The sequence below is a fragment of the Lepisma saccharinum genome, chromosome 2, assembly GCF_977018435.1.
Source record: "Lepisma saccharinum chromosome 2, izLepSacc3.1, whole genome shotgun sequence".
Lineage (NCBI taxonomy): Eukaryota > Metazoa > Arthropoda > Insecta > Zygentoma > Lepismatidae > Lepisma > Lepisma saccharinum.
Window position 1 is genome coordinate 108,287,127 of NC_139230.1, and position 11,979 is coordinate 108,299,105.

General features: G+C 39.4%; 1 pseudogene; it reads left to right on the forward strand.

Annotated features, from left to right (window-relative positions):
• The first annotated feature begins 1,958 nt into the window (after nucleotides 1-1,958).
• Nucleotides 1,959-11,541, forward strand: LOC145983592 (uncharacterized; annotated as a pseudogene).
• Nucleotides 11,542-11,979: the final 438 nt, after the last annotated feature.

The following is an 11,979-nucleotide window of genomic DNA, read 5'->3' on the forward strand; positions in this document are numbered from 1 at the left end:
ACAGCTTTCGTGCATCGGAGTGACATTAATGCCAAAAATTACATGATTTACCGGCAAAAAAAATTAAGCGAGGGGAAAATACACTTCCAAGACCTTCCTAAAGTATAAATAATCTCATTTTGGTAAGTACTTTCTCCTGTAAAAGTGAAGAAATACGTTTTGGGGAAAAAACGAAAATTTTACCCAACGTTACCACTTTTAGTCCTCAATTGTGAGTTTTACAGTGTTACTCGGTTTGTAATCTCTGATGAGATTTTGTTTACTACTTTTAGTATTATGAGACAAGAAAGCAAGTTTTATTCATGAGATGTAGCAGAATTTACCCTATATATAGTAGCTAAATTCACACAATAGAAAATTTCGTACTCATACACAAGACTGTAATTGGAGGTTTTACCTCTATTGAGGGAATTACACCAACCTATCCGTGTTGAAAATTATGCATTTATTTCTACAAAGTTTGATCTCATCTCAAATATGTATACTTTTAAAAAAAGACTGTGGTGTGTGCTGTTGTCTGGCACATAGATTAGAATATTGTATAAACTTTATTTTTTAACTCCATTTTAAATATTATTAGGGAAAGAGACTTGGGACAACCCAATCAGGAAACTAAAATATTTACACAATATTGGAGACGCTTAAATAATATTTTTCTTCTTGATGCAGTCGCAATTTAGCTGTCACTAATTTCAAAATGCGACTGCAATTTTGAGTTTGGCGCCTATCTGAACTCATCAAGTTTGCAATATTTGGTGAGCATTTAATTCAGACCATTAAAACCATGATCTTGCCTCCTTACTATGCAGCAACATGGGCTATTTCACTTTTTCATTATTGAACTATGTTTTTTTATGTTTCATGAATGTATTTACAGAATCAATTTTATACTTCCCTAGCTTAATCGTGCCTACAAACATTATAGAAACAAAGGTCTCCCCGATGGCATAGTGGTAAAGTCGTCACCTTCCAATCGGTTGGTCCGGGTTTTGATACCCGGTGAAGGTATGCTGTGGTTCGGATTTACCTCAAACTGTAGGCCTAGACCCGATGAGACTCCCTTTGCATGAGCGGGTTTAAATAAAAAGTCAAGCTCATGATGGAACAACTATAAAAAATATCAGCCTAGATCTGTATTGAAGGTACTAACTTCATAACATCTAGTACCTTAAACTCTCCAACAGTGAAGTGTGACCTGCCGATAGATTTGCGAGACATGGTGCAGACAAAAAAAAATTGCCAGAAGCATGTCACTTTGAAAATTAAATATTTTTTACAAAAATAAAGTCATTATTATGTTCTTTTTTGTGTATTTTCCCCTGAAAACGAAAAATATAGGTTTCTCTTTGGCACTACTTTTTTACATCTCAATGTTTGCTATTGAATTGAAAGTTGGCGGCTTTCGCAATTATGTTATGCATTAATCACATTCGTAAATGCCAAATTGAGCCGATGAAATTTAGTCTAATTTCTAAACATGTCACATGTAACTTTTCACCTTGAAAGAAAAAAAAGTTAAAGAAAATATTGGTCTCACCAGGCTTCGAACTCAGGTCATGAAGTTTCAGAATTCTAATTTAAAGAGTAAAACGAGATGTGTCATCCCCACGACACATGCGCTTTATGCACTCATTGTGTGCGAAGGTTTATGCATGGAACCTCACTCTTGCTTCCTGGTGAGGAGCCAGTTGCGAGGGAAAGACGTGATTGCTTATATTTGTCTAGCGCTTGCATAATTTGTTGGCTGATTTACTTTCATTTATTTTACTTCTATTTTCTGTTACTTTTGGCTAATCGCGAAGATGAGGATGAATGACGATAAGTTGAATGATTCAATCACAAACGCAAATGAACAACACGCACATGTTAGTCCGGAAGGGGAGATAGGGTGGCGTGCCTCCGTTTGTATGTGAACATATAATATAGGACGCAAGGAAAAATGGGTTGGAAATTAAAAAATGGAGATTATTAGAAAAATTGTAAATGTATTCTTATTGGAGGAAGGAGTGGCTACCAAAGGTAAGAGGGATGAGAAAATGCATCTTGAAAAATACGAAAAATAATTATTGATATGATTAAAATAATTCAAATATCTAATTATCAATCAAATGAATTTACGTTTGTTTTCTAAACATAACATCAATGATTTTCGTCCAATAATAGTAGTTGAAGATTATTTGTATTTGTTTTTAATAAAAACACCTTCATGGCAGACAGCAATGTCTTGACTTTACAATTTTAACAGCAAATTCCTCCTCTCATTCAGGAATTACTGATATGGAATAGAGCGTGAAACCAGTCTGTCAGTGTTTGTTTGTGTGTGTGCTTTTGCAGATGCTACCTTCACTCATCAGTTGTGAATCCACCTTGTGGGGACCACACCGACTTGTTGGTACCAAAATCCGGTCCCCACAAGGAAATCGTTACGAAAATACCTTTAGAAGCTTCGTATCACTGCTCTTGAATTTTTGAAGAATGATAACGGAATTACCTAATAGAAAATACATGCAAGAACCTGATGCATAGCATCCTTACGTGGGCAGATTTGTTTTTCACTTGTTCCCACAGGGTGGCAAATTTCAATGCAACGTATATGATGAGCTTACTATTTACCCCACCCACCAGGTGGCAGAAAAATAGCGTCCGCGTTACACACCCACACGCTCTGGTTTTATCGCCCTTCTTGGTACACAGGGAGAAGTGGAGTAAGGAGGGATGTTTCGGGTGGTGGAGGTGCGGTGAAAGGGGGAACGCATACACACGATTTCTTTCCGTGCAGATCTTGTTGGTACCGGAGAATCACCTCCCGATCAAAGGCCAAGATATTTAAGGTGTATCGTCGCTCGTTAGGAAAGGTTGAGACAGTGTCTGGCTGAAGGTCACTTTTTACCCCCACACAGAGAATCGCTCCTGAAATGCCATGCAACCTGTGCAACACCCTCGCTTGAGCACCTTGCCTGACCACCTGCCCAGACCGTTCTTGGCAGGTATTGAAAACCCGCCGGGTACCTAATAGGTCTCAGTGCGTTCATTCAATCAACTGCACGCCCCTCCCTCTGCATGACGTAGTTGCTTCGAGTACAAACTGCACCGGGCGCACACCTGTCTGCAGTGTTGCCAACTGCAATAGATTTTCACTACTTAGAAGGGAACTCAAATCTTCGTAAGCCACATCGCCATTGAAATGAGATTTACGAATGTTGCAACTCCCCCCCCCACACACACACACACATTGAAATAGGTTTTCCGTGGCACAGGATCATAAGTATATGTCGTAAACAACCAATATATATATATATATATATATATATGTGTGTGTGTGTGTGTGTGTGTGTGTGTGTGTGTGTGTGTGTGTGTGTGTGTGTGTGTGTGTGTATATATATAGGGCAGGACTGAAACATGTCACGTTCGACGATGAGGTCGCGAGTCGAACAACGCACTGTTCTACTGCAAACACCATGGCCGTAACCAGGTAGGGCCAGGGGCATTGCCGTTACCCTCGTTTGGGGGGTGTGGCAAGTACATGGATAAAAGTGCGTACAACAACAATAACAATAATAGTAATAAAGTAGCATCAAAGGCATTATTATCCTCATAAATCATGCAAAAAGGGGGTAGAAGTCGGTTCTCACGCATTTGTGTTGAAACAGAGGATTAGAAATATTTTTTCAACACGTCAATTTCACATTAGCTAATAATGGAAAACGAGCACACAAACTGTATTTGAAAGAAAGAATTTGCATGATAAATGCATTCCGAATATACATACATATGGCATGTAAAATTTCCATCTACAATATTTTCTCTTCACATGGAGCGACGTAAAATAAGTACATATGCTAACACTAAATTGTGTAAATAATAAAAGTTTCATTAAACATATATATTATTTAAATACATTACATAATCAATTCATCCAACTCGTAACAAACCAACATTAATAGCAAATAATATCACGGACCCCCATGCCATTCTCTGTTTTAAAACTTTTCCCAGTTAGATCTTTCGGCGCCCAGGGCCGACTCCAGCTACCCCCTAGCTACGGCATTGAACTTGATGAGACTGTATAATATATTAAAATATGTTTCTACTTTCATAAAATTTGAAATAAAGGGGTTGCAATTACCCCTCCGTTCCCCCTCTGCAGGTGCCCTTGGCCGTCTGGAAGGAAAATGCAAGAAAAATATGAAAACTAATTCCATCTTGAGTATCCTTTAGCCCTGCTACTCTTTAAATTCTGCTAGCCTGTTTTTTCTTGTGCTTTAATGTTTGACCCCCACCCTTGCCCCTTCGCTAGACTTAATTTCCGTCCAAGGTTGATGACCAATGCCCCCTTCCCCCTCTGGTTGCGCCACTGCGTGCCCATAGGCGTCCGGAAGGGGGCCGTGACTCCCCTGGAAAAGAAAAGTCAACCAAAAATTATACATTTCACACATATAATTTCATTTCAGCCACAATAATGTGTGTTAATTATTGCATGAACATCATAAATTCAAATTTAAGCAATGTTTTTTTTAGGGAACAACACTATTTTTGTGCCTTGTTTGTCCCCCCTGGAAAAAAATACCTTCGTTGCCCCTCCCTGGAAAAAATCCAGCGGACGTCCATGTGCGTGCCTGGTTAAGACACCATGCAATAAAAAACAATTCGTTTTCAGTGAGGAGATTTTTGATTGCTTGATCATTCATTTAGATAAATGAAGCTTTAATATTGCGTGCATTTCCTGGCAATAAGATAAAAACTGCTTACACTGAACTGAAATCGCTAAGTATATAAATTCTCCTTGGAAGAGAGAGAGCTCCTCCTAGGACTTAGTAGGATTTAGGAGCTACGTGAGTAGGCAACACTGGCTGCAGCTGTCCACGTGGTGAAGAAACGCCTGGAGCGACACGCTGCCGGAATGCGGTTTCCTTCCAGCAGGTTTTGCAGGTGGCCGGGTCTTGATGAATGCCCATTTACCTTGTAAGCGCAGAGCGCCTTGAAGACCAGGAACGCGGGTAAAGACGCAAGTCGACTCGTTGCCGTGGGCCGGAGAGCAGGTATACCTGTTCTCGCGGGCAAGCGGGAAGTGGGTAGGCAAAATCCAGACTATGCAGGCCTCTGCCCCCACAGCTTTGTGGAATTCGATTTGTGAATTACTTTTAATTTGGCGCCATTGCTCTCTATCTAAATCTATGTTTCGCACCGGTGTGCCTCTACAAGGTCACGGGTGTGCTGCGAACTTTTGTCTGTAGTAACAAATTGAATGTAAATGATTTAATCTGACTACCATGCGAGAGATCCGGGTTCGATCCCCAACGGAGGAGAACCGGTATATTTTCCACCTGTTCAAGCGACTCCGGCGCCAACCCAGCGTCGTATGAAGTGGGTACCTGGAGAAAACTTTGGGGGGTAAAGGCGGCCATGGACGTGGTGCTAATCACATCACCCCCACCTTCTACCGTGATCAAGAAAGTGTGGGGTCCAAACTCCACACCCACTTTACTCCTTCATGGCATGGTGCAATGCACAGGGAAACACTTTACTTTTAACTTTATGTTTGTATTTTTCGCTCTGTCGTTGTCATGACTTAAATAAGACGCCCCTTGATTGCAAGGGTCAATTTGTTTTTACACACATATATAATCTCTACAGGCGTTTCGGATTCATATAATCAGCTGCATGAATAGTTTCAATAATAATAATACCAAAAGTACTTATGAGTGCAGTGAATTGGATTATTATTATTATTAGTAGTAGTAGTAGTATTTTTATTATTATTATTATTAACTGATTATATTGTAACTCATTCCTAAACTTCTTATTTATATCAACAGTGCCGTAATACAGGTTTTTAGAGAAATAAAATTTATGATGTGCCGTGTTCAGTACTGGATCATTTATGGTATGCTGCAAGGACAAGAAGGAACCCCCAAAATAAACCCTCCTCCACCCGCATACTTTCGGAGGTATGCGCTTATGCCCTGGTGCCTGAAAATTAACTCAGTGTTTCAGTTCCGCGATTTTTTTTACGGATTCCCCCGCTTTTCTTGGATTCATCCTTTATTTTCCTTATTTTTTGTTTACAGTAATTCACTGTGACATTGGCATGAAGAACCAAATTTGTTCGGTTTTCCTAAACAAAATCGGTTTTACAGCATTCTACGAGGAGATAAGTAAGATTAAATTAAACGATAGTAATAGTAGGTGGTAAATGTGTGTTAGTGGTCAACATTAAAAATATTTATGAATGCAGATACAAAATTACATAAGTGTGTAATGGTTGGGTAATATTTTGTTAGGATAGGTTATATTGTGTGTCGTGTGCCTTAGTGTTAGTGTTAGTGTCAGAAGGAAGTCATGAGGTAAAAAGACGTCCGTGAAAAGTGTAAAGTTATAGAGGTCCTATCACGGGTAAATATATGTTGGTTAGTTATATTGCCCACTTATTTGTCCTTGATTCGGCCGCGACAGCGAGAAAAGATTAAGATTCAGTTGAAGTGAAGAAACTTCTCTTGGTACTTAATTACTGTGATGCGTAGGGAGTAAAACCACAGACTAAAAAACGACGTTAATACCTATTTTGTTCTTTGTTTCTTGACTGTAAACTTACTGCTCTCTAGGACACAGCCTATATATTATACAAGTTATGTCCTAAAAGTAAATAGACCACTTCTGGAAAAATCGTTTTATTGAAGGTACTGGTGTGTTTAAGGGGGCTATCGAATTTGAACCTTCTCAGAACATACTCCGCACATAAATACTATCAATTCAATTCAATACCAATTTATGTGATGTAAAAATGTTACTAGAATTTCTATTTTTTCCCATATGCCATTTTCAATGTAACAATGCCATGGTACGTTAATATTGTTACCCACTTGCTCGATGACTTAGAGACAGTTAAAGACGACAGTTTCTACCACTAAGTTATCCAGATACCTGTACCATGCACCGTCCCGTTTCAATTTAATCATCATTGTTGCGGTCTACTAGGAAGGAATCATTGATTCTTCAAACTGTTATGGGTTTTCAGCGACGCATTTATGCGCAGCAATCATAGGCGTAACTTAACGGGGGCAAAGGAGACACTTGCTCCCAATTTTTTTAGGTTTATGGAGATTCACGAGATAATGGTACTTTTGATAACCTCCTGAAACCCGAGGACTAAAGTAATCAGTAATTTTATGATTTTTGCAAATGTAACACCTATTTATCAAAATAGTCCTGGATGATATTTCTATGAGCTTCAAAAAAGAAAATATTCTGCTCCACCCCCCCCCCCCCCCATCAGTTAAGCTCCAAGTTTTTATACTATATTCTGAGCATACGAAACAAACATTCAATATTTTATTCTGTAAAATAACGTAAAGTTTATGACCGATGTACCAATTTCCATTTACCATTACCATCGGTCTTTCTCCACACTTCCCCAAGATCTCATTTTTTTGCTCTCTCAGAAAATGACACAGCCGTCTCAAACGAACCAGCATTCTTTCCCACGAAGCTAGCCTATATTTATTCACCGGCCTACTTCAAGAGAAGGAAGCCAGTGTGTTCCCGCAATAAACTCTGAATCCATTCAGTCTACATTCGGCTCATGTCACCATCAATTCACGTTCGGCTTGATGGTTGAAATATAGAGAAGCAGGGGCCAACGATGAGATGCAGCTAATCACGATACTTCAAGCATTTTAAAATTTAAAACCCCCAACGCGACTCTCGCCCTCGTCCTGAACAACGATCCTCTGTTATCGAGGGAGTAAGGAGCTTCCCAGGCACGTAACCAAAACAACAGCTCTGCACATAACAGACCGGAGCAGACGACATAACTCCTGCAAGCGCGCCAGCCAGTCTACAGTTTGAACATTTCCCTGTCAATGTGACGGATATGAAAATTTAAACTACAACCGTGCCCAAAAATATATCTTCGCCTCAGTTAAGTTTAGACAGCCACAGAACGCATAACTTTAACGAATTGTCCGAAGTGAGTTACTCGCACCCAAGTTATGAGCAGCTAAAATTAATTAGAGCGAGATACTTTTCGCCCTCCAAATCAACCCCGCAAACAAGGAGTTATTGTGTTTCCATGCTACGCGATTATCACTCCTCAGTGCAAACTTTAAGTCACGTGAGGGAGGAGTTAAAGTGTATGGACCAATAGGGATCGAGGACAATCCCTCTTCGTAAGAGTGTACTCACAAGGGAGGTTATCTAAGTGTCCCCCTCCGATTTCCATGAAACTTGGCAGGTGTATAGAGGGGCGCAAAGGAAGAAATACGTGTTCCTTTGTTTCGGCTAAAAACCTGTTTTATGGGGCAAAACCTTCCCTCTAATGTCAAGATGAGGACAAAATGAAGTGGGGATCTGACCCCTGTGTCCCCCCTCCGATTTCCATGAAACTTGGAAGATGTATAGAAGGGCCCAAAGGAAGAAATACTTATTTTTTTGTTTCGGCTAAAAAACTGTTTTAGGGAGCAAAACCTCCCCTCTAATGTCAAGATGAGGACAAATTGAAGTGGGGGTCTGACCCCTGTATCCCCCTCCGATTTCTATGAAACTTGGAAGGTGTATAGAAGGGCCCAAAGGAAGAAATACGTGTTTTTTTTGTTTCGGCTAAAAAACTGTTTTAGGGGACAAAACCCTCCTCAAATGTCAAGATGAGGACAAATTGAAGTGGGGAACCGACCCCTGTGTCCCCCTCAGATTTCCATGATACTTGGCAGGTGTGTGTATAAACGGGCCCAAAGGAAGAAATACGTGTTTTTTGTTTCGGCTAAAAAACTGTTTTAGGGGGCAAAGCCCCCTCAAATGTCAAGATGAGGACCGATTGAAGTGGTGATCTGACCCCTGTGTCACCCTTCAGGTTTCCATGCTCTGCTATTGGATTCGTGGAATGGACATAGTGATATTGTTATGCGAGAGGTGACACCACGGGACAAAAACATTACTCTGTTGACAATACCTAAAGGATTGACTGGCACTCTCGAACCATTAGATGTGTATGGATTTAGGATTTGGAAAAATTTCGTGCGACGGTTTTTCTGATTTTGTCCTGTTACTGCACAGTGACATTAATCTCCAACTACGCAATAACATTATCAAATTACAATGACTCACACATAACCAGTTGTCCTCACCCAGGTTTCGACACGTCTTCCAATACGCATGGTATAGGAGTGGGTATCTTCCCGAAAGGCCACCTCCATTTGAGAATCCAGTGGCATTCTGTTTTGGTGGTGACAGTAATCATTAGGGCTCGGATTTTTAGGTAAATAAATATTTTTTCTGCGAGTAGATATGACCTCGTAAGTGAGTTACAAATTCCGATCATAGTAACTGGAGCCTATATATCAAATTTTATTTCACATAAAGAAACATATTTTCCAATTTTTTTTATGTAAATACATATTTCTTAATATTCGATCATAAATGCATAAAATGAATGTTTTGTCACAAAAATTTCACATAAAATTTCGTATCTACTTAAATTTTCTTATCTTTTTAAGATAAATAATCAAAAGGTTTTTTTTATAGTCGCTGTATTTATTTTCTCATCTTAGAGAGGGAAAAATTTCTGCAAGACCTGGCAACAGTATCCAGTCTGGATGTAACGAATTGTCCATAATGAGAGGTAAAACGTAAGCTCAACGTTCAGAAGTGGACAGATTGTTCCACAGTATTTTCTTGGCGTGGTATTGCGTGGGAGAAGCACTAGTGTGTTTCGTTCGAAAGGTGCGAGTTTTTTGTAAGTGTGTGCGTGTTTGAAAATGCCGAAAGTGAAATCTGCACCAAGCTATCGTTTGCAGCAATATGTTGCAGAATTCAAGAACACATTTACCACTGATGGAAAGCTACTCTTTTGTCAGCCCTGTGGAAAAGCCATAACAGCAGAACAGCGATCTCAGGTAACCCAACATGTGAATGGCAGTAAACATATTGCTGCAGCTGTGCGTGTGAAAAGCAAACAATCCCTTATTGGTGACCCCATCCCAAGTTCGTCCCAAGAACCATCCAAGTTTTCTCGTTATTGTGCGGATTTGTGTATGGCTTTTGTTTCTGCTGACATACCCCTTTATAAGGTGAATCATCCTCAGCTGCGACATTTTTTAGGCAAATACACAAACATCGACACCCCAGATGAGTCTACTTTAAGGAAATGTTACTTCCCAAAGTGTTACGAAGAAACGATGCAGAAAATTCGTGATATTTGTGAGAATGAAAAAATCTGGGTCAGCATAGATGAAAGTACGGACTCAAGTGGTAGGAAAGTGGGAAATGTAGTTGTTGGGTTATTGAAAAATGATGAAACAATTTCAAGTTAATCTTTTCTTTTAACGTGCCAAGAACTGTGTGCCACAAATCATGTTACAATTACTAGATTGTTCAATGAAGCTATGCAGATATTGTGGCCAAGTGGGGTGAAGTTCGACAATGTTTTACTTTTGCTCACAGATGCTGCAGCATATATGAAGAAAGCAGCAGAAGGTCTTGCAGTCAGTTATCCTAAAATGACTCATGTTACGTGCATTGTTCATGGATTGCATAGGGTATGTGAAGAAATCAGAAATGTATATCCTAATGTAGATAAATTGGTTGCGAATGGAAAAAAGGTGTTTCTGAAATCGCCAACAAGAATTGAAATCTTCAAAAAGGAAAAAAACACCGTTGCCACCCACACCTGTAGTTACGCGGTGGGGAACATGGCTTAATGCTGTTGCATACTATGCAGAAAATTTTGAAGAATTTTCATCTGTTGTTAATGGACTGAATAAAGATGATGCTTTTTCAATTGAAATTCTTCAAGGTATGTTGAGTGACTCTACATTAAGAAATGACCTGGCTTATATTTCTGCAAATTTGAGTTTCCTATGAAATACGATCAAGAAACTAGAAGCAACGGACATTCCTTTGTCAGAAGCAGTTAAAGAAGTTCGTGAAGTGGAGAGCAAGCTCAACAAACTTAATGGACCAAAGGCACAATTGCTTCGCAGAAAACTCCAAGATGGCATGGCAAAAAATTCCGGCTTTAAAATTATGTGTAACATTTCGAATGTATTGGACGGTGAACAGGAAGACAATATTGGATATTTAAGTGTGAGTGAAATATCATGCCTTAAGTATGCGAGGTTGACTTCATGTGATGTAGAACGAACATTTTCGCAGTATAAGGCACTGTTTCGAGACAATCGTCAGTCCTTTGTAATGGACAATTTGAAGATGACAGTTGTGGTGTATTGTAATTCACCATTTTTCAGCAAAACATGCTAATTTCATCTGGTCAGTAGAGCTGTTTTAAGCAGAAATTTTCAACATTTTTAGCACATAAAAATGCATATTTTCCATGTTTAAGTACATAAAGTGTAAATATTTTCCATATTTTGAGCACATAAAAAATAAATATTTTTCTGATTTTTAGCACCTAAAAATCCGAGCCCTAGTAATCATATATGTGATGTTTGTGGTGCAGTGGCAGTAATCAGATGTGCATGGTGTAACCGAACATTATGTTTAAATCATTTTTTTGAGGAGTACCATTACTGTGACGAGTATGTACATTGACACCGTGGAAGCAACAATGGGGGCGGTTTTCAATGTGATGCATGGGTGCTTGTCTTTACTTTGTGTTGGCAGATCGGTTACCATAACGTTGTTTCGTGTTACTTCCTGGTGGTAATAAATGTTTTATACATGCTGTGTATTAATCTATAGAACTATCCTCTTGTGTCCTTGGCTATGGATATCACCTATATGATATCTAGGTAATGCTTGATAGGGTTATGGTTCCCGTGTGCGGCTATTTTGATGCTCCGTTACCCTGCTTTAATCCGTCTATTGTTATGCCCATGGCTATCCGGGAACAACGGTGTCTATGAATTCGGCATCTCTCTACAATTGCACTGCGTTTGGTACCGACAATCCTACAGTTCTGTGCTGTGTGTGTTCCAATTATAATTATATGAGCGTGTTGTTCCTATGCCAGATTTACGTGGTTTCGGA